The sequence below is a fragment of the Tamandua tetradactyla genome, chromosome 4 (assembly GCF_023851605.1).
Source record: "Tamandua tetradactyla isolate mTamTet1 chromosome 4, mTamTet1.pri, whole genome shotgun sequence".
Taxonomy (NCBI): Eukaryota; Metazoa; Chordata; class Mammalia; order Pilosa; family Myrmecophagidae; genus Tamandua; species Tamandua tetradactyla.
The window spans coordinates 79,413,327-79,437,321 of NC_135330.1; the positions used below are offsets into that span (position 1 = coordinate 79,413,327).

At 39.0% G+C, this 23,995-nt stretch overlaps 1 long non-coding RNA gene across 4 annotated transcripts in view; it reads right to left on the bottom strand.

The window, feature by feature from the left end:
• LOC143681101 (uncharacterized) overlaps positions 1-23,995 on the bottom strand; it is a 57,044-nt gene that overhangs the window by 11,122 nt on the left and 21,927 nt on the right. For 2 of the 4 annotated variants that reach the window (XR_013174362.1, XR_013174359.1), the window contains exon 2: positions 19,609-19,677. This is a non-coding gene — a long non-coding RNA (uncharacterized LOC143681101). Of the gene's footprint in view, positions 1-427; positions 3,703-13,727; positions 17,767-19,608; positions 19,678-23,995 lie in introns of those variants that run through there. The other 2 variants (XR_013174360.1, XR_013174361.1) reach the window with 2 other exon arrangements.

Genomic DNA, 23,995 nt, shown 5'->3' on the forward strand with positions numbered 1-23,995 from the left:
ACAATAGGTGAATTATTTCATAGAAGAATTAATTTCATAGCAGAATAACTAATAATGCTAAATGTCCATTTTTGTGCAGGGGTTGGCAAACTTTTCTGTCGAGGTCAGATAGTAATGATTTTCAGCTTTGCAGGCCGTACATTATCTGTCACAGTTAACTCAACTCAGCAGTTGTAGTGCAAAAGCAGCCACCGATAATACATAAACATTGCTGTGTCCCAATAGTACTTTATTTACTATTTTGCCATAGTTTGCTGGTCCAGGTATTAGAGGGAAAAAATAATACCATTTCGTTGAGGGGGCTCTAAAAGAATGCTGCAATTGAAAGAAAGAAAAACAAATGTATTTGATACTTAAGCAACACTTGAATCGTATTTTTATAAAGGGGGGTGGCCAACATGGTTTTAGCTTTTACTTTCAGTTATATTAAACGAGTATTAAGAGTAAATATACGTATGTTAAATTATAAAATAATTTAATAATTAAGGAGGAAGAATGTCTTTGCTGTTCTATTAAATCAACATCGGAAGGCACTTCAGAGACAATATGAGTACACACAAAAAAAATGTTTAGAAGACCCAAAATACAGCTCAGTAGCAGTCAATCTATAGATATTTAGTGACCATGGATGGGGCAAGCCTATTTGGAAAACTGCAAAGATTAAAAAGGAAAGTGAAACAAAAGTAGCAAATATTATAGAATTAAAATGATTTCGTTTTTGAGAAATTATTGTTGATTATAATTATTTACTTATTTGGCAGTGAGGGACGATTTCTATGATTTAAAGGGCCTAAGTCACTTCTATAATTGCAAGTTTATCTAGTAGTCATCTCTAGAGATAACAAAAAAGAAAACTAATCAATCTTAAGGGATTTAGACCCTGAATCACCTGAAAACTTGGAGAGGATTCGTATGACTTTTTGAAATCAGTTACAGCTGAACTGTTCTATAGTTTCATAAAGCAAAGCACTGAAATAATGTATAAATGTATATCTGTATGCATATAAATATATACATATTCTGTATGTTTTCTGTACACATGTATAGTGTGCATATGTATTCGTATGGTATATAGTTTATATACATGTATATATATAGTATATGCATAACCTTATATATATAATGTGGAAAGAATAAAAAGTAATTATGTACATATTACAAACATTTCCATATCTTTTATCTAATTTAATTTTCACAGTCAACAGGTGGTACAGATAAGGTAGATGTAACTTTAGCAAAGCTAACAGTGGCTAGCTGTTTAATTAAGAGACCAATCCCACTTGACCTGTACATATCAATTGGGTGGTTTGTCCCATCAGTCTTCTCATTTAGACTTACTTCCCAATAGATGGCATGGAAGGAGAAAACAGGGTTCCCATCAGGTTGTACTCTAAATGATTTATCTTCTTTAAAATGTGAGGAAAGCCACTGAATTGATAAACAAGGCTCCCAGGTTGTTGTAAGCATTCATAAAACATATTAAATATTTGGTGGCAAGGGATTTCCATTAGGCTTTCATGGGAGTTCATAAATCAACAGAAACCACTTACTGAAACATTTTCATGGGTCCAGTGGAATTCTAAGCAAATATCAGGTTTAAGAATGAAAAGTCAGTTATATTTTCAACATAATCTAATGTTCAAAGACGTGTAAAAGATGCTTAAGTGTGAATATTTTATGTTTCCCTGCTCTCAGCAGTAATTGCAGCCCATTAAAAAGAATGCTAAGCCTTAGCTGTTAGCACTGGCGTGGGGCCAAGGAAACACTGAACCTTCACAGGAGGGGGTTAATTGCTACACGAAGAGGTAATTTATTAAGGAACACTGAAGCCCTATATATTCCCAAATGTGCAGCTGAACTGCAAAATCTTATGTGAATATTACATTTGATAATCAAGGCTTTTTCTATGGCAGACTTCAGAACTTAAGCTAAACAGAAAAGGGAGGTGGAACGGGTAAGGAGAAAAAAAAAAAAAAAAACCAACACCATTTTTCTCTATGACTCCCATAAACCTTTACTGGTGCCCTCCAGTCTGTCACCCCCCACCACCAGGAGAGCTTGCTGCTCCATAAAATACTTGGTGGCTGATGAGAAGGGCTCACATAACCATCGGTTTGAGGGTCGGCTTCTACTGTTCATTATTTGCCCAGATCTGGTGCTTCAGTCGTCTTTGGAGTGTCAAATGTAATTTTCGCCATTTGTCAGAAATGCTGTTTGCAGTACCTTTGTCATATTGGACGAGACCTTCTTTTCCATCCATCTTTAGACCAGTACCACGTGGCTTATTAAATATCACGTGCGGAGAAAATAATGATCCCACGGGTCCCACGGCCAATGTCTCCCTTTCGGTAAACTTTAGTTTTCAATCCAATGGGTGCCGTGTTCCATTCAGAGTTTGTGATTTTGTCCACAGCCAGGGTCAAAGAAGTAAAGTCTGACAGTGAGTCTGAGGGCTGAGGTGGCTCTGAGAAATCGTTTTACTTTAGCAGTTGGCTGGTGGTTTTCTTGGCTGTGTGGATAACAGATTCTGGAGATTCAGAGGCTTAGAGAAAGAGAATTAGTTTTAACCTCTTTGTCTCTCTCTTCAACATCTCTAACAGTTCATTGTCATTGAAGGACAATTCCCCTGAAAGGAAAAATAGGTTGTAGTTTCTCTAAAATGTATCATTTTGATGGCTTCCAGCTTTTTTTTTTTTTTTTTTTTCCATTTTGAAGCTTGGTCCTCTAATCATCTCTGGTCAAATAAATGAGTATGCATGGGGTTGAGAGGGATGCTAGCAAAATTAATACATATACATGAAACAATGCTCACTTTATAGTAACTACAAAATGAATGTTAGACGAGAGTAAATTATGAGCAGTTTCTAATGGGTTCTTATTCATCTTCCTGGTTGAACTTCTCTCCTGCCTCAATTTTTCTTTTCTTCTTCTCTACCACTTTTTAATAACTGGGTAGCATCTTCTTTTCTCTGATCTGCAGAGGCCCAAACCTCTATCTTAACCTTTCATCACCTATTTAATACTCTTTATCTTTGATAAAATTAGGTCTTACACTTGCAGCTCCTCTGCCTAAAATGCTCACATTTCTTCAACCCCGTAGGTGTTGGGGAAAAAAATACCAATTAAGCTGGTTTACACAAAGTTGTAGGTTTCTTAAGGATTCCTTATCTTCATCCCATCTTCCTTCTTCATATACATTTTAGATTGTTAACCATATATAAAATTTTCCGGACAGTACATTTTTTAAGTATTCTATCCTATTCTAAGATTAATCCCTGACCATGCATCAGGTAAGTTTCTTTAGGGTTCGGGAATATAAGGCAAAACCAAAGAAGGCATCCTGAGTCCCAGAGCCTTATCTCAAATTATATATTCATTTCAGCATCTAAAACCAAAGTAGAGGCCAGAGGGGGGGAGAAAACATTTTTTCCTTCACGTCAAAGGACTGTCCACTCCCTTTCAACTAGCACCAAGTTTGATCACAGTTCATGAACCTTTTCTATTCAAGTTCATTGTAAAGACTGCCATACTTGATCTGTGAACTTATGGCAAGGGAGGCACTCTTTCTAAAGAGCAAAGGGATGGCTTGACTTAGGCTAAGTGAACACAAATCTTGTTCTGACTTCCAGGACGGGAACGTGTCCAGAGAGGAATGTGTCTGTCCATTGAAGACTCCCAAAACACCGAAAGCTGGAGTGGTTCCTGTTGGGGAAGAGAACAAGGTTTTCTGAATCCCCGAGAACGCCCCCCTCACTCCATCCCACCCCACTGCAAGTGACTTCTGGGGCCTTCAAGGTGTTTCTATTCTCTCCTTTCTCTCATTTCCATTTGATAGTCCAGATGCTGGTCTTGACTATATGTAAATAATACCAATCATAGCCATTCACATTTATATGTGAAAAATTTTAAAATTTTTGTCAGCTTTTTTTTTTTAATTGCACTTGACAGATGCCTCCTGAATTGGATCAATATATTACACAGTTAGAGCAGCTTCTATTTTGGGCTTTTTTAAAAACGTTTCTTATCCTAGACAGATTACAGAGTTATTAAGGATTACTATTAAGCTCACAATATGAAATCGAAAGTACACACATACACACACAATCCCAAAGTTTAGAATCTTTTCTTTGTCTGATTTTTTTAAAAGACTGTATCGGATCTCGTTTTCTCCAAAAACTCCATTGAGGAGTATCTTATTTTTTTAATCCTGAAGTTTATCTTGGAATTTATCTCAAAGGAATTATTTTGGTAAACAAGGTCAATTCCCACTTTCTCCTTATTTTTTATTTTGTTTCTAAGGAATCGGAAGGAAAAGCAAGCAGATTAGTAGCTAAGCAATCCCAGAATCTTGCATGTGACTTGGATGAGAGCCAAGCACATGTAAAGGTCTTCAGTCGCCAAAAACACACCAGGGACTTCTTAAGCAATCAAGAATTGCTACATGTGTGCAAGAGCTAACAACTTGAACACAATAGAAATCTGCAATTCAGTTGTCCTGTTTCTCATGCACTTACTCTCTAAGCTTCCCTGTGTGCCAGAGCATGGGGGTACAAACTGGAGTCTACCAAGTGCTGCCTCTGTTGAGGCCACCACCCTACCACTCACAAATGGGCAGAGTGAAGAGGAATGAAAGACTTGACTCTATAATCAATAGAAATCACTGGGAAAATGGGAAGGAAGAAAAAGTGGAACAAATAGCAATGGAACAAAAGCATAGTTAAACAAAGGATAGAGAACAAAATCAGGATGAAGAGTTGGGGTAATGAAAGCAAACTAAGAGAGTCTCAACTAAGGGATAATATCTGTTGCTCACAGAGCTATCTTGGGGCACAGCATTCCTGGGGAATAGCATCCCCAAAAGGGAGGAGTTTACATGTGTGAAATAAGGACTTATTTTTGCAGTTGGTGCATGTTCTACTGAAAGGAAGGTGGTTGTTTTAGTTTGCTAATGCTGCCAGAATGCAATATAGCAGAAATGGATTGGAGATTTATTAAGTTAAAAATTTGTAGTTCTAAGGCCATAAAAAATGGCCAAACTAAGGCATCCAGAGAAAGAAAACTTTTCTCATGAAAGGCCAGTGGTGTCTGGAACACCTCTGTCAGATAAGAAAGCTGGCTGGCAGCTGCTGGTCCTTCGGTCTCTGGTTTCAAACAGCTTCCCCAGGGGTGTTTTCTTTCTGCATCCCCAAATACCTCTGTGTCAGCTCTGAACTTTTTCCAAGATGGTTCCCTCCTAAAGGACTCCAGAAAGTGAATTAAGATCAACCTTGAATGGGTGGAGACACATCTCCATGGAAACCACCTAATCAAAATATCCCACTTTCAACTGGGTTGATCACATCTCCATGGAAACAACCCAGTCAAAAGGTCACAACCTAAACCATAGATCTGCCCCCACAAGACTGGATTAGGAAAAAAAGGACATGGATTCTCTGGGGTGTGTCATAGTTTCAAACCAGCACAGTGCTCTACTTCCAGTACTTCTCACATGTAGGTATACCACTTCTGAAAATGGGATCCTAAAATACACAAGACATTATTCACTACCTGCATAAGATAAAAGCATTGAAGTATCCCCCAGTAGTTTTACTCATATTTATTATAGTGGACAGGTCATTTCCCATGAAAACCAGAAAACCCCAGCAGAGAAAAAAATGCATAGAATGTGCTGATCTTGAGAACAGTATTTATATAATATGTTTTATTAGCCATAGACCTTACAGAAATAAGTTTTTCTCCTGGGATGAACTGTTAATATTTCAACCTTTGTTTAACCAGAGGGTTAAATAGTCAGGGAATTCCTCCTGTGCCTCTCATCCTTGCTTTCCTCTGTATATTGACATCCATCTCTTTTACTTCATATTCCACAGCTTTCAACACAGAAAGGTTTGACCTTCTGGCTTATTCAGAGTCCAAAATATTCACATGAAGAATGCTGGTTGGCTTGGCTGTGACTGATGTCCATTCGAATGGGGCAGGCAACTGCAGCCAAAGCCTCACCCTCATATCGGAATATGATTTTTCCTCGTGCTTGGTGTGTCTTCATCATATGGCTAATATCTAGCCAAGCAGGAGGGAGTTTTCATATCTTCGTTCAGTGCAGCACCAAGAGCAACATCATGGCAAGCACCCTAGGTTATAGGTGATCTGTATGGAAATCCTGGATGGGCTATTTTTTTTTTTTTTTGCATGGTCAGGCTCCAGGAATTGAACCCAGGTCTCCAGCATGGCAGGAGAGAATTCTGCCACCGAGCCACCGTTGCACCGCCCCTGCCTGGACTACTTTTGAACTGAGACCTTCGGACAAATCACTCGCCTCTTTGAGTTTGAGTTTCCTACTTTGTAAAATGGGGGGAAAGCAATTCTTCCTCAAAAGAAACACTGACAGACACAAGAACATGGATGAATCTCACATTCATTCTACTAAATGAAAGAAGATGGAAACACAAGAGAACATAGAGTATCATCCCATTTTATGAAATTCTAGAAAAGGAAAAAATGCCTCGGAGTGATAGAAATTCAATCATTGGTTGCCTGGGTCGTGAGCTGGGAGATATCGACCAGAAAGTGGTATGAAGGACATTTCTGGGAAGATAAGCGTATTCTACATCTCAGTTGTGGGTGGTTGTTACATGGGTGCATGCAGGCATGTGTATACAGAAGTCATTAATCTATTCACTTAAAATGTGTTAATTTAACTATTTTGTACATTATACCCCAAAGTTGCATTTATTAATTTAAAAAGGATATCTTTCTCAGAAGGCTTACATGAGCATCAAATGAAGCACGGCACATCAAAACCCTTTTTCAATATAAAGTGTGATATACACACATCATTATTTGTTTATTGTATTTAATGGTGTCAGTGGCTAGTTTATTTAGTTAAAGAAGGATGCTAATACAGACAAATATGTGGTCAGACTCTATGACTATAAGTTACTCCTGCCCCTTTGGTTTTGTCTTCTCTCTGCTTTTCCCACTCTAGGAGCCATAATATCTAAATTTAAGGTGCTAAGGCTTTTAAAATTATCACAAACTCTAGTGTCACTTGCAGCCATTTGATCTCTGAGGGAAATGCAAATTACAGCAGGGGCAAAATGCACACACCATAAGAAGTACCACAAAAGACCTGTAAAACGTGGGTGTTTCTGAGCTTGGCTAAGTCTGGTTTCCTATGTGTTTTTATATTTCTGCTTAACACACTACCTCAAAACATAGTGGCTTGTGGCAACGACGACTTACTACTTCTCATGATTCTGTAGGTTGGCTGGACTCATTGGGCGTTTCTTCTCCAGATGGTGTCAGTGGGATCATTCCTGTGGCTGCGTCCAGTGGGAGTTCAGCTAGGGCTGAAATGACCAAGATCATTTCACTGACATATTTGGTAACTTGGCTGGGGTGGCTGGAATGACTGGAGGCTGGTAGGCTTCTCTGTCCACATGGGTTGTCACCATTCAGCTGTCTGACCCAAGCTTTTATCAGTGACGTCTAGATACCAAAACGATGAAAACAGAAGTGCCAAGTCCTCCCAAGCTCTGGCCACGGAAATCCAAGCAAGTCACTTCCACTGATTGCTGATGGTCATGAGATCAACCCAGATTGAAAGGGTGACGAATGAGACTCGCTCTCTCGCATGCACGCACAGGGATGGGATGAATTGCGGGTGGACATCTTTCCCAACAGTCTACCACATTCTGTCATTCATTTCTTGCACCTGCTAATGGATGATTAAGTCCAGGATGACTCGGCCCCAAAGATGGAGGCTTCAAAATGAGAGACTTATTGATTCATTTACTTATTTATTTGAATAACCAGTAGTGAGAACCTATGAAGGACCACGGACGTTGTACGCACGACACACCAAAACAACCCCAACACGGTTAAGTCATGAATCCACCCAGTGCCTGGTGATACGGGCTCAGCATGGTCAGCCATGCCTTCATTAAATCATATGAAGAATAGTTCCCATTTACCTGGATTTTAGGAAGAACAGAATAATTTGGAGGTCAACTGGACTCTCCTCTGGCTCTTATATGCCCTTTGCCGGATAATCTTTTCTTTTTTGAATGTAATTATGGATAAATGGATGCTCATGAAAATTAGGAAAGGATCTTTTGCAAAAAGGTAGAATTCATTATTTTTCTGTCAATTATTCCATTACAGTCATCCATCCATTCCATAGAAATATGTATTTGCAATCCACTACATCAGTAAAGCACTTCTATTTACTGCTGTAAGAGAACACCCTTTCATCTACCCTCTGAGGCCCTGGCTATTCCTAGCCTCCCCTGGCTGACTCCATCAGGTCTCCTCCACCAGTCTGGTGCTTTGAATTAAATGTACATTTTCTTCCCCTTTCCTTCTCCAAACCAAACCTTACTTATTCTATGACCTATTCCCTCACACATGAGCTCAATCACAAAAGGATGTTAGAGATTGACAGCAGCCTGCTATGTTACCTCTCCAAGAGACATCTGCATTTATGATTCCCAAGCAGAAGCAAATGATCACAAAAGCATGAAACACAAATAGAATCAGACTGAAACATAAAGGAGATGTGCCTGAGCAGAGGTCCCACCCCTAGGAACTCTCATGCCATAGGATTTATGCAGCTTTTATCTGCATATAAAAAAAAAATTGGCAACTCAAAAAACTCCACTCATCTGCTGGAAACGTGATTTTCTTTTAATGCTTAGTGAATGGCTATCAGGAGACATTTCAGAAGAGAGCATCTGATTCCTTGTGGAAGCGGGCCACTGAAACATCCTCGTTTGTTTTATTCAGAGGCCTCTACTACAGAACGTTGGGTTCTGGGAAATAACGGAGACCAAATCCTGAGGGGGAGATGAGGTCAAAATCATTGCATCACCCAATGGCTGGGGTTGAGCTAACTATTGCTGTGTGAGTTCCCTTTAATGATGTGGAGCAGACTAATAAACAGAACATGCTATATTTTGGCAAATGAATGAAGCCTAGTACTGGGAGACTCTTGGATGGAGCATATTAACCCTCTTCGGAGCCAGCAATGGGACCTCTGAGATTTCTTGTGGAAATTATAATATTTGTGTATTCAGAAATAAAGAAATAGCCAAATCTGAGAGGCTGAATGAGAATGACTCACTTTAGCAAGGTACTTTGCAGGCCATACAAACAATTGCTCAGTCACTGTAAGGTCCTAAAAAGTCCTTACATGGGCTCTGAAGAACGCTGTTTGGTTACAGATCCCAGCTCCCCCACTAGTTAGCTGGGTGACCACAAAGAAAACTAACCTCTCTGAATCTTTGTTTCCTCTGTTGTAAATGAGGACGATAAGATACTAATGAGGACCAGATGGTGTGGTGAGAAGAAGGCTTTTGGGATGTTTCAAACAGCATGTCACACAACAAATGCCCAGTGGGTCTTTCCCTTTGTGAATTATTACCAACTCTTCACCATGCTTACTATGTAAAGACTAGCTGGACAGATATCCCCAAACAATAATGATGCCACAATCATCTACTTTACATGAGAATGAATTATTTGCCTGCGTTAAGTTTGTATTCTCCAAGCACACTCCAGCTACCAGGGAGGAGAAATCCCCCCTGTCCCCCCCCCCAAAATGTTGAATGATAGGAGAAAGGTTTCTGACCTCTTGGGCCTCTTCCAAACAGAAGATTCTGTGGTTTGGGGAATAAAAGTCTCAGGTGACTAATTCACAACATGCCCAAATGTCCAATGCTGATGTGGTATTGACTCATCTTATACAAGTCCTTCCTTGGGGTTTACAAAGCTAAGTAGCAACATTTTTCCTCCTAAAGCAACTAACCTTCTCTCTCTCTCTTCTGAGCAGCAGTTACACATTCCAGGAATGGCTGTGTTTCATTGCCAGTGACCCAACTGTTCTCTTATCTTACTCTGTATGTCCTGAAGGGCTATTTACCAAGCATGTATGTATTTTTATGGCAAGATATAAACCGAGCAAACACAATGGCACATAAAACGTAAATTGGCAGGTTGAAGCAGCAGAAGCATTAAAGTGCAGGACTTAATACTTGAGAGGACTCAGCAAAAGCTAACCATACGGGCATAATTAATTCATTAATTCTTAAAATTATTTGCGCATTTTCAGCAGATTCAAAAGCAGCAGGAATCAGAATTATTGGTATGGTTTCTGTGTGCAATTTTCTCAAACTCTGACCAGCCACAACTGTCCTCTATTGAGGAAGAGAAGAGGAGCCTCTTCTAGTTAGAGGTTGGAGGCAATAAGCATTGACTGTTGGGAAATAATACCTAGATCAATTAAAAAAACGTAAGTCAACTGACAGAACTCTGATTTATTTACTCAGCGCTAAAAGCACTGTTGAGTGTCCCCTCCTTGCCCAGTGCTCTTCTACATGTCTGGAATGCAGTGAGAGTCCCCTACTCTCTTGGAATTTATAATCTAGTAAAAGGAACAAATCATGAATAAGTAATCAAGTGAATATACAGGCTAGTTTCAGATGGTGCAGTGAATGAAAATGAGACAGGGTAAGGTAAGGGATGTTTTAGTAAGTGGTCAAAGAAGCCTGAGTCCATCTTCAGCTCATGTTTCTGGAACATCATGACTGAGTGAAGGGAGGACCCTCAGTATGCTGCTGATAAAGTCAGACTCATCACCCACACTCAGATGTGCAGCCATTTCTGACCTTTGGTGAAATGGTAGGGAAATAAGGAACAGTTGGCATGTTGGCTTTCCTGAAAGCCAGCCCTAATGGACTTTTTGAGGTTTCTTTCAACCCTGCAACAAATTTTCCCTTTTTCCATTTATCTCCATAACCTGAGATTCACTTGTCTCCAAGTAGCTTGAAAACTAGTCAGAAGGAAACAGTGACAAAGCTTCAAAGTCTTTGCTATTCCTCGATTTGCACAGTCCATATAAATAGACTGTGTTTTAAAAGGTGAGCCAGAAAACCCCAAAAGGTGGAAAAATAGGAAAACTAAAAATAAATAACTAAAAGAGAAAAGTTCCTGTAATTTTAGGTTTAAAATACGAGGCTGAGTAATCAAGGAAAGTATTTTTACTGCCTTGTCAATATTTTTCCTGGAAGCTCTTGTAAATAGCCCTTCTTTAGATCTATAGCGTGCATGCCTAATGGTCTTAGGTGTCTCTAACCACAGAATAACTTTATCCTAAGAAACAGAGCAAACAGGAACTGTATGGTTTTAGCATTCCCCACAAATAAGTAAATATATGGATGTATATAAAAAGGGTTCGGTGCACCAGGACAGATAATTTGGGTCTATTTGTGAAAGACTTCCCTTCTGGTGGGACCTTTCCGATAAGCCTTTCCATGCATTTAAAAGAAGTTCTTGCTTACAGTCATCTCAATCATATTTTCTGCATCATTTGAACTCATTTTCAATCTAACACTGAATGCCCAGCAGCCATGCTGGAAAGTATAAGAGAACTTTTCTACGTTGAGCCTTCAACTGTTCACCCTGCCGGTAAAAAACCCACTGGCTTTCATTGCTTCTGAGCCTGTGGCCAGAAGAAGTTGAGGGTCACGAGTGCTGAACAGAGCTTCAAAGGGGAAAAAAATGATCATGAAGGCTTTCAAGTACATGCAACCCCTGAGCTCTGGCTGTCCTCGGTTTTATGAGGCATCTGCCCTAAGCCCTGCTGTTCAGGCAGAGGAAACAGCACATGGTTTTGTTGGCGATCAGGAGCCCTATCTCTACATGCTTCCATTGGCTAATTCATTAGCTAGGGTTTGATGCAAATCCATCACTGAATAAGCACCACACACCCCCAACTCATGAATACTTGATCATTCAATGCAGCGTAGGAATGTAGATGCTGGGAATTGTCAGGGGAAACAAATAGCATATCAGATGCCCATACATTCTCCTGAACACCAAGGATGCAGTTTGTGCTTTCTTAGCAAACGTGACTAATAAATCTTCAATCTGAATTTGACCTTTGTGCAGTGATTGAGTTAACGATAAGGAAGGCTCCCTCTCTCTTCCAAAAAGGTCCGCTGTGTAAACCAATATCTCCATGTATCTGATGGTGCTGGCTGAAGAGATTTTTAAAAATCACGTTGAAGATGAAAGCTTATAATTTTAACCCAGCAGGAAAAGCTAATGCTGCTCTTTTAGATTTTTTGGCAACTTCTGACTTCATCCACTTGATGCCAATGCTTCTAGTTAGCTCAGTGAAAAAATAAAAATAAAAACAACCAGACTAGTCATTTGCAGGCAAATAAAAAAGCAAATAAGTCTTTAAATAACAAATAGCAAGTTACATCCACGACATGATGTGGGCTGGTAATACAAATGTTCCAAAAAAGTATTAGGTAAATCCATTACTAATCAACCTAATATAATTTATCATGAAAAAGTTAGCATGCCCTTCAAACATCCATAACCAGACTATTGCCAAAAGGAGCAATTACCAATTTTTGTACTAGATGCACCAAAGAGATGAAGCAAAGATAAATGTGACCATCTTGATATATTTTTTAAATTTACTATAGTGTATGTATGTTAAAGTAAATAATCAGCTGAGTATGTTTCTGTCATGTATGTATAGTCTTAGTTTTAGGCTCTGCAGGAAATATTTGAGATGATTTCACTGTATACTAGTGGATCCTCACGACTTGACACATCTGTGACGTTTCTGTCTCCAGAAAGACAGTAAACAGTAAGCAGATTGAAGCAAGAACATTTTTCCCATAGTGTATTGAGTCTGGTCCTGTTTATCTTGCTTTAACAACTAAAACAGATGTATTTTTGTGCTTGCAATTTTCCAGATGTATCGTTCTAAAATGCTGTCTGCTGTTCAGAGATGTTGCTAGTTTTTAGTGCAGAGAGGGTTTTGCCAACTTAATTACTATACTCCAGACGGTGCAGTTTCTGGGCGGAAAGTCTCCTTTTTTGCAGCCGATGTTTTATTATCAAGGGTAAACTTGGGGTCCTATGTGATGGACTGTGTGGACAGACTCGCAGCAAAGCGGACCTTTAGCAGAAGCGGTTTCTGTAAGCACTGGCTGCCAATAACAAAGACCCACTGCTCAGGCACAGTGATGGCTGAATTGCTTAAATCCGCCTATCATCACAGGCCAGATTGATCCCAGGGGCTTGTCCAAGATGCAGTGTCAGTTTAAGCACAAGTGTCCCCGGTTAAGGGAGAAAACAGAAAGTGGGAGGGAAGTGGGGAAAACCTGAGTCCCACTCAAAGTATGAAGAAATCCTGTTTTGAGAGGGGTGTCTTTCCTTTTCCCTAAATTGTTGCATTCCTTCACCAATTGTATCTGTTTCTTCGCTAAGTATAGCCTTAAAGAAAATGTATACTTTTTTGTCTCTATCACCCTCTGCACCAATATTCTGAGGAACATAGACTTCAAGGACTTCTGATCTCAAGGGTGTAAAAATTTAGCCCTTACAATGACAGTAAAATATACTTTTTTTTCAACTGTACATGGAACAGTCACCAAGTTAGACAATATTCCAGGCCATAAAAAGATATTGACAAATTCAGCACCCTTCTGTAATCCTATAACTTCTATAACTCATGAATGAAAGAGGAGAATTTTAGGAAATTCAAAAATATTTTTAACTGAAAAAAAAAATCGAAATCCAAACTTAAAATTTGCTGGATGCAGCTAAAGTAGTGATTGCAATTTACCAACATCAAGAATGAAAGAACGATAAGGGAACCCCACAAACTGTTCTACGCTCACAAATCCAACAACTTAGAAGAGGTGGACTTGGAAGACACAAACTACCAAAATTGGTTCCAGGAAGAAATAAATAACCTAAATAGTTGTACTTCTATTACAGAAATTGACTTTGTATTTTAAACCATTACACAAAGAAGACACCTATTAGAATAGCTAAAATTAATTTTTTAAAAAACTGAAAATACCAAATACTGGCAAGGATGTGAAACAACTGGAACTCTCCTACCTTGCTGCTGGGAGTATAAGATGGTTCAACGATGTAGAACACAGTTTGAAAGTTTCTTATAAAATTAAACATTCACTTGCCATATGGTCAAGAAATCCAACCCAAATTAAGTGAAAACTCATGCTCATATAAGAACTTATATACAGGGGGGTGTGATGGTGGCTCAGTGGCAGAGTTCTCGCCTGCCATGCCGGAGACCCAGGTTTGATTCCCAGGTGCCTGCTCATGCCAAGAAAAAAAGAATCCAAACTTATATACAAATGTTGATCGCAGATTTACAGAAAGAATGAGTTGCTTTACAAGGGAGAAACCCATCAGATACCACTAGAGTCAAGTGATCGATGTTAGTTAGCATCACCAGTAATGAGATTTAATCTCTATCATGTGCCCGATATGATATCGCAGAGGACGCATCACGTCTGTGGTATTTGTACAAAGCAAAAATGCATAACCTCAATCTCATCTTGACAAAACAGTAGCAAACCCAAATAGAGGGGAAAATCTACAAAATTACCAGAACTCTACAAAAAAGAGTCAGGATCATGAAAGATTTGGGCGAGTACAGGGGCAGTGGTAAAATCTGAAGAGTGTTACAGATTGGAGGAGCCCAGGAGACATGGCAATTAAATGTGATGTAGGATCTCAGACTGTATCCTGAAATGGCAAAACAGACTTTTAAGAGCTACTGAAAAACTAGTGAACTCCTACGGGAAAAAAAATCTCTAATTTAGTTAATTGTATTGTATCAACGTCACTTTCTAAAATTTAATAATTGTACTATTGTTATGCAAGACGCTAACTTTAGGTGGAAGGTGTAAGGGAATTCGCGTATTTTTGCAACTTTTCTCTAAATCTAAAATTAGTTCAAAATAATTTTTTTTTTAAAAAAGGAAATAATAAAAAAGGAATGGGAAATGCATACCAGTCGCTGTTCCACAGAAATGCTGGAATCCTGATGGGCAGGATTTTGAAAACTAGCTTCCTTGGAAGCAGAAGTCCCTTAGCTAACAGTAGTTCTGCTCCCTGGAAGCAGCGCCTTGCTCACTATCCTTCACATCCCTGACACTGAACTCCAGAAGGTTCTTTGTCGTTATCTTCCAAGGTTGCATCTGAAGTAGATATTGGCAGTTGCATTTTCTTTGGGGCTGTATTACCTTCAGGCTCTCCTTCCTGCTAGTGCACATTGAGCGTCCTCAAGGGTTGATTAAGACTTAAACAGTCATTTATTTGGCAATATAAATTCCTCAAAAACTCGGTAGCATTCAGATATTTTTGCTTCCAGACAATAACCTACCTAAAGTTCCTTTTGGACACGGTTCCTAAATTCCCGCTTTATTCCATTCTTTCCTGGCTTGACACATGTTTCTTCCTCATCTGAACCCAACGCCATTTGAACCTGGTTGGGCAGCCCACCCCCTTGGCCTGATTTGGCCGCGCCTAAGTTTTCACTGAGTTTTGTTTCGCTTTTTTTTTTTTTCACATGGGCAGGCACCGGGATTCGAACCTGGGTCCTCTGGCACGGCAGGCGAGCATTCTTGCCTGCTGAGCCACTGTGGCCTGCCCTGTTTTGCTTTTTTGAAAGTTACGTGCAACAACCATCTTTTCTCTTTCTTCTTGGAGTGCAAAGGAGTTTGCTTTTCCAAAATGAGGGTCTCCAAATTTCTGGACACTGTCTATTTCTTCTCTGTTTGAAAATTAGCCATTTTTTCGGGGATTGCATCTTTCCTGAAATACCTTGCTAATGCAGCAAGGAGCTGGCAACATACACTAACCTTCTGGCTTTTACCCCATTTCTCTCTAACCTACAGTCTCAATGGACAGGCCTTACAATTTATTACAGGCAGCAAGTTTACTGAATGTTTTAACACGGTTTATAAAGGTCATAAGCTTTCTAGTGTGTCCAGAGACCTGCTGCCTGGCCACTAAGCCAACGATATGCATGTTGGTTTAGTTTGAAATAACCCCACTTGTTGTACAAATTTTTGAATTAACTAAAACACAGCTAGACAAATAATACAGTGGCTCAAAGAACAGAGTCTTAAAAATTCTGCACCGGGTGTGAAGGTGGATCAGTGGTAGAATTCTCGCCTGCCATGTGGGAGACCCGGGTTTGATTCCCAGTCCATGCACTTTGCCCCTCGCCCCCGTCCCCCCCCAAAAAAGCAAGCAAGAAAAACAATCAAACAAAGCAAAAATTCAACAAACGGTGCTGCAATGATCACATGGAAAAATAATGAAATGTGACCCCACCATACAGCATATAAAAAAAAAATTCTGCACCTTAAGGAATAAAGACATTCATTTATCTCATATAGTGGTCCAAGAAAGAGGGTTGCCTGCTCCCCATGTTTCCAACTTGTTTTTCTGACATCCCTGCTGCATTGTCCTTGTCTGCAGGAGGGCAGTTGGGAAAAGTGTATGGGATAGTACAGATGCACAGTTGTCAGCATTCAGCCTGGAAATAGCATGTGTCATTCTGTTCACATACCATTTGTAAGTAGCTGATCGTTTTGGCCATACCTTGGAGCAACAGGCTTAGAAATACAGTTTCTAAGCTGAGTATGTGAGTGGCTACATACCCAGCTGCTACTCTGTTTCTATGGAAAAATGAAAGAATGGATTTGGGTGGGCAATTAGAATCCTTCACACTTTTCTCTTGGGTTATACATCATTCCAATTTCCTGGCTTTCCTCTCATCTTTTTGACCAGATTTTTCCCTCATTCTCTTGCTCAATCTGCTGGACCTCTAAATATTTGCTAGATGTCAGTACTCCCATGGACCAGCCTTTGCATCTCTTTTCTTCTCTAGCTCTGCCCTCTTCCCTGATCATTTCAACCCCTTTCTGTTGTTTAAATAACATAAAAATTCCAATTCCTAACTTTCTTTCTCTGTGACATTCAAAATTTGTACTTACACTTGCAATCCTGTAACCAACTACTTGAGATCTCAAGCTGACTATTCAAACTTGTCGCAGAAATAAGTGAATTCTTCATTTTACCCCTACAAAATTGTTTCTAGCCCAGTATTTTGTCCATCCTGATCAATGTCCCACCATTCAACTAGTTTTCCCAGCCAAAGGGAAAAAAAACAAAACTTAGGAAACATCCTTAACTTATGACTCCTTCTCTCATTTTTCACATTTAACTCATCAGCAAAGCTTTATTGGCGCTGCCTTTATAATGTATCCTGAACCCATCGGTGGGTTCAGTCCTACAAATGTGGGCATGTTTAATCTTCAGAACCTATGAAAATGTTACCATTCGTGGTTAAGGGATTTTGCAGATGTGGTTAAGTTAAAGAGCTTGACATGGAGAGGTTATCCTGGATTATTAAGTTGGACCCAATATAATAACAAGGATCCTTCTAAGAAGGAAGCAGGAGAATTAGAGTTAGAGCAGAGATAGAGAAGGCAAGGAAGTTGAAAATGGAAGCAGAGGAAGAAAAGGCTAAGTAACGTGAAGCCATGCGCCAAGAGAGACATGAAAGTGACCTGTAAAAGCTGGGAAAGGCAAGGACGTGAGTTCTCCACTGAAGCCTCCAAAAGGAACACAAGCTTTTGGCCCCCTTGACTTTAACTTAGTGGAATTGGCTTTGAACTTCTGACCTCCAGAACTTGTAAGATAATAAATTCATGTTGTTTAAAGTCACTAAGTTTGTGGCAATTTTTATAGCAGCAACAGGAAACTGATACACTGTCCATGTGTCTCCGTCTCCAGGGCTCCAGCTGAGGGGATAGTGGAGAACATAGATTCTGGTGCCAAAGTCTATTTAAATCATAGCTCTGCCTCTTAACAGCTCCCGACAAGCCATTGAAGCTTCCTGTGCCTCAGTCACCTCATCTGTAAAACAGGATCATTATAGCATCTTACTCACATAGGATTCTTATGACTATTCAGTGAGACTATGTTTAAAATGCTTGAAACAGTGTTTGGCGTGTTGCAAGCATCTTGTAAGTATTTGCTATTATGACTGCCATAATCAAAACCCCCATGATTTATAAGCTGGACCACTTTACTGTTCTTTACTGGCCTCCCTGCTTCCTCTCTTGATGCAATAATTATTCATCACGGATTAGTATGATTGCTATTTTTACAACAGGAATTAGATCATCTAACCCCCGATTGTAACCCTCCAAGAGCTTTCCATTGCAATTAAAGTTAAATCCAAAACTCTAACCAAGATCTAGAGGGCCTAATATGATCAAGTCAGTGGCTTTCCACCGAATCCCCTCTCAGTCCATCCTCTCTGTTTCTCACTCCACTTTATTAGCTTGCGCTTCTTACTGTTCCTCAAACACACCAGTCCTGTTCCTACTTCAGGTCCTTCTAAGTGAACTGCTCCTCTGCCTGGGATGCCACTTTCCTAGGTTATCACTCGATTTTTTCTTGAAGTTTAATCGAGTGTCTCCCCTGAAAGCACTTCCCTCTCCACCCCAAACTAAAACAGCTATCCCTAGTCTTGTTTACTTATTTATTTGAGGTATTATCCTCTGTGAAAACAGAGTTGACTGATATATGTACCCAGTGCTTGGAACTGTAGCTGGCATATTGATTTCAAAAATCAAGAAATATTTTTTAAGTGAGTAAACTATCAGCTGATGGGTGTTGAGGCCATTTTTTTGAAGCATCACATTGGTACATCCTGCCTACATTAAAAATTAGTGTAGTTATAAATCATCCCCCTCAGCAGAAAGGTTCTACCTAAAGTCAAAGTTATTTTCCCCAGTAATAATCACAGAAGTCTGTTTTCTCACACTTTCCTCTTTTTTTTTTTTAATGAGTCTCTCTTATGATCTTTTCTACCAATCACCGTAAATGGGAGAAGGGGTAGGGCAATGAATACTTCAGGAGAGGTTTACTACATAACCTCCAAGACCCATCCCTTCTAACTCGCAACTCAATCATTTTATTTTAAATTGTTAGGATGAAAGGTAAACAACCTTTCAATTCTATGAGAATTACATGAGGTGAGTACTGCCCAACTGCACAGCACTTCAGAGACCCATTGCGGAAAGGCCTGGGAACTTATCTTCTCAGAAAATTAAAGGAGCGCTGAGATCTGACGGGACAAGGAAGCTGGCTCTCAGATGGTCCCGAGAATAACTCCCATGACATCCCCCACATGATGCAGGGGACAGCGGCCCCAGGGAAACTGGGCATCAGGCTGTACAGCTCTCCACACTGTACTTCCATTTTGGCTCCTTTTCTTCTCAGAATGACGCTGTGTACAAATGCAAAGAAAGGTTTTCTCCGTTTCCATCTCCCTAAAGTGCCTCTGCCCCCTTCCATTTAAAAATGAAACTTGCCATAAGCCTAAATGTATTTTCTCATTGATGCAGCTTTCTGAGTCTTCCAATGTGGATAGAATTGATTAGTTTGGGGTGTGAATTGGGAAAACATGCTGGTAGCCACTCTGTAGTCATTTTCTTCTTTTTTTTTGTTTCTGGTGTAGGCAGGCACCGGGAACCGAACCCGGGTCTCTGGCATGACAGGCGAGAACTCCGCCACTTGAGCCACCTTTGCACTGCCCTGTAGTCATTTTTTAAATGTGACAAAATGTGACACTGGGGTTTAGGGTTAATGGGAGAAAACAGACCCTGGAGAGTGATTCACTCTTTTTTCCTCCCTCTAGACACCAAAATGTAATCCTGGGGTGGCCTTGTCAACATTGCGAGTGCATACCTGGCATTTCAACTGACAGCCCGCGAGTGCCTGTTATTGCTCAGAAGAAAAGATGGCATATCTGATAATCTGAGAGAAAGAAGAAAGACTCCGGTTACTTCATCACTCTTGCCTGAGGGTCTGGAAATATTGTGTTTCTATATACCCAATCTAATTTTACAAAATCATACTGGCAGTTTACTAATTTACCACCTCATTTAAGATAAGACTTTGCCAGCAACAATAACAGTTAGCAAAAGCTATCAGACCGGCAGAGTTTGCTCCCACAGCTACACACGGGCGCACGTGCACACAACTTACACAGCTCACACAGACCTTCGAGCAGGTAAATCCAGCCTCTGACCACACAGACACACCTGGTACCTCAGAAGTTTATCTTGAAAATAAAATTAAGAACAACTGAGCAAGAGCGGCTGAGTCTCTTCAGAGACTTCTTTGGGTATGGGCTTTAGTGTCTGTCTAAAGGCTAAATAGAGTAGAAAAAAATCACTGGTCTGCTTTGGGGGAAAAACGTCTCCGTATACTCACCTGATGAATATTTCGTAGGTGCTTACTGTTTGAAGAACACCATACAGGGGTCCTATCCCCTCGAATAGTGGCCGAGGGGAAATCAGGGAAGTGGCAGAGTTTGGGATGAGTATCAAAATACCAAGACTAAAGATTTTAAATGGAAAATTGGTGTTTTGGTGTTTCAGGATAAAGGGAAGCAGCTTTATGATGTTCATTGTGTTTGCATAGCAAATTGTCTCAAATCCTATTCTATTCAAGGGATAAAGAAGCAGATATGGTATCCAGATATGTTCTAAATCCCATGACAGCCGTATGGCATTTACTTGGGGACTTAGATGAAGGACAGCAAAGAAATTGTAAATGTGTTTCCTGCTTGTCTAGTTTCTCTGGGCGCTCGAGAGGTATATCCCTGGCCTTTCAGTATGATATGGTGTGTGTGTGTGTGTGTGTGTGTTGTGAGCATGTGTCGGGTGGGGTGCAAAGCGAAGTGAAGTAGTCTGTTTCCCTTTTGGCCCTGATTCCATTTGTAGATAAAATTATTTGTTCAATATAGCCACACTGTATTGTGTTACATCCTATGATTTATTAGCAAAAGCGAGCTCTTTAAATTCCATTTTCTTAAGCCATGATCATTTCTCGACATGTTTCATTAATGAAAAATGACATAGACATTTGTTATATTCTCAGACAATAAAATATCGCCCTGTTCAAAAACCTTCATGCAATATTAAACAGAGTGAATGCTGTCCCTTTTCCTGTGTTTATCATATCATACTAAAATTGAAGATGTGGGCTTCACCTTTTCTTTCCTGATAGAGGAGACATTGGAAAGAATGAGTTTAATTTACCGTACCTCCAACTGGCTTTACTGAGCGATATCCAAACCCTGCAACAGTGTTGCTGGAATATCATTTCAATCATCCAGCTTCTCAAAGGCCATTTCTAATGTACTTCTCTTCCAAATCACCCTGAAGGATAAAATCCAAAGTTTCAACTCTAAACTTGCTCCTGGTCCTAATTCAGATTCCGTTAGTTTCAAGCAATGATGGAAAAAGCAAACAATGGGGAGTGATCCAATGTACAGATTGGAGAATTCATTCTCTTAGGAACTGGTTGTAGACCAAACTTATAAATACACTGTAAATATTTTCTAGCCCACATTCCATAAGTACATAAGCAACAGATTATATTAAATATACTTTTCTTTTACCACTGACTTATCAGAAAGTATTATGTAGCCTGAGTGAATTTTAGGGCAGGGTACTTAAACCTACATAGAAATGCACATGGCTTATTAAAGCTTTTCCTAATAAAATTGACTTTATGTGCCAAAAATATTCATCATAGTGAAGAATCACTTATTATTTTGAGTTTCCTTCTATGCATGGTACATAAGGGGCTGCCCTTCAGGGTGGGATGAATCACCAGTTTTAAGTTTAAGTTTTTCCAATTCTCACTTACAGAATCAGCATCACCTAAGGGGAACGTTGACAAACACCAAAAATTTTAGATAAGGGAAATCTGTGTACCTTTTGACATGACAATAGAAATACAACCGAAACAACCTAAAACAGCCTCAAGCTTAAGGTTAGAGGATCTAGGAAACAATCCAAACTTTCCACCTCATTCCTGAACCAGGATTCAAAGAAACATGGTTGCCCCCACAAGATTGGATCAGGAAAAAGGATATGGCTTTTCTAGTGTACATAAAAGCTTCAGAAGCACAGAAGACAATTTTTAGATTAATTTTTCTTTGTAATCAAAGATGCTGTGATGGAATACATAAAGAGTTGTTCTGAGTTATATACAAATCTTGAAGTCACTTCTAGTTTTTCATATGACCCACCACAAGTTACAGAAACTGTTACAAGAAATAATGAAATGCCACTTATATCCAAAATTAAATTCAAACTTACATGAAATAAATTTGTATAAAAAGTGAATATTTTTAGAAAAGTTGTTCTGTATAAATCATCAGTTCTACATGTATTAACATTTATATTTTGGAATAATGTATCAGAAATTTATCCCAACATTGTGACAGCCTATAAAACATTCTTATCAGCTCCACTAACAGTCACACAAACAAAAAGATCCTTCTCAAAGCTGAATACTATCAAAATATGTGTGATACTGCATTTGCCAAGGATGATTGACATTGCTTTCAATTATATTGATTGAAAATTTATACTGCTAAAAGTATAAATTTTGATGATCTGATAAAGAAATACAGGCAGAAAAAACGTTATGATGAATTAAGATACCACATTAATAAAAATTATTCATTATATTATATAAAATTATAACACCAAAATGTTACAATTTGTAGGTTTATGTTCTTATTCATGTACTTCTCATTCCTGTATTTCATAAGTAATAAAGCATTCTTAAAGAAAAAGTTTTCTATTTTAGTACATTTAATGGCACTTTTTTCTTGCTGTTTTGAAAAAGCTGGCATTTTCATTTTCAGTGTGTGTGTATGTGTGTGCAAATGTTATAAGATTTATTACAGGAATTGGCTCATGTGACAATCCCTGGGGATTGGCAAGTCCGAATTCTATAGGGCAGGGCACAAGTTGGAAACCCTGATGAAGGTTTCAATATATTCCCCAGGGGAAGTTGGCTGGCTCAAGTAGAGATAGACATTCTTCTTTCTGACTGCTGAAATGATCAATTCTCCCTTTAAAGCCTTCAATCAACTGGATGAGATTTCTCTCATTACTGAAGGCCAGCTCCTTTGTTGACTGTAGATGCAATCAACCCACTAACGATTTAAATCTACAGAATACTTTCACAGTGACAATCAGGCCAGTGCCTGCTTGACCAAATAACTGAAGACATATATCCCAACAGAGTTGACACATGAAACTTAACCATCATATCTGTCATATTTTTGACAGAATATTTACTGCTTTTGCAAATGCTACCCTGTTTCTATTTTCATTGCATAATTCCATACAATGTTGAACCTATAAGAGGTGAGGTCCTTCTTAAATTCAAATGAACTCTTTTCTATGGCTTTGGGTAGGAAACTCCCCACAAATTCAAATGTTTCTCTGTGGCTTTAGGAAAGTAGAAAATATTTTTTGAGCTGAATACTCTCTCCCATTACTCCTATGTCCTTTAAGAGTTTTCTCCTGTCACATCAAAAATGTTCACTGAAGATGGACCTGTCTTAATTATTACATCTGATCTTAGTTTAATTGGCTTGAAATTTGACTGTTTTTGCTCTTTGGGCTCACACTGTTGGGTTATAAACTCAATTTGAAATGCTTAGCAGTGCTATTACACGCAAAGGACTATTATTATATGCAAACTGCTAGCTATTTGGTATATTTTTTTCCTTTTCCTCTTCGAAAAATATATTCTGCTCTTATAGTTTCATATCTAAATGTTTTTCTGAGTTCTGTGGCTAGCTGTACGATCTTCAAGTCATCAGAACTCATTTCAACCCAACTGAAATATTTCAACTTTTCATGCTAGCTGATGTAAATGCCAAATTACTCTATGTTTGATGATTACATGAACTAATGTTCTAATAGAATGTGAGACTTTCAACTTTCAAAGTTTTTTTAATGTCTTTAAAAATCAGTGTCATGATGTTTGTAACTTAAAATATTTCAACATAAACATTATGATGTTATAAATATTTTACTTAATTTAAGCTTCAGCTCTAAGGGCAGCTAATTACTCTGACTGAAAATCTGGCACTAGAAGGTAATCAATTAATATTACATCAGAAGGGCTGTACGTGGCTACTACAAACACTTTTATTATTCATATCTTGATTGATATGATCAATACCTGAAGCTTTGCTAATTATCATAATACATGTTAGAATCTCACAATCATTATTTAGAATGATGAATGTTACAAG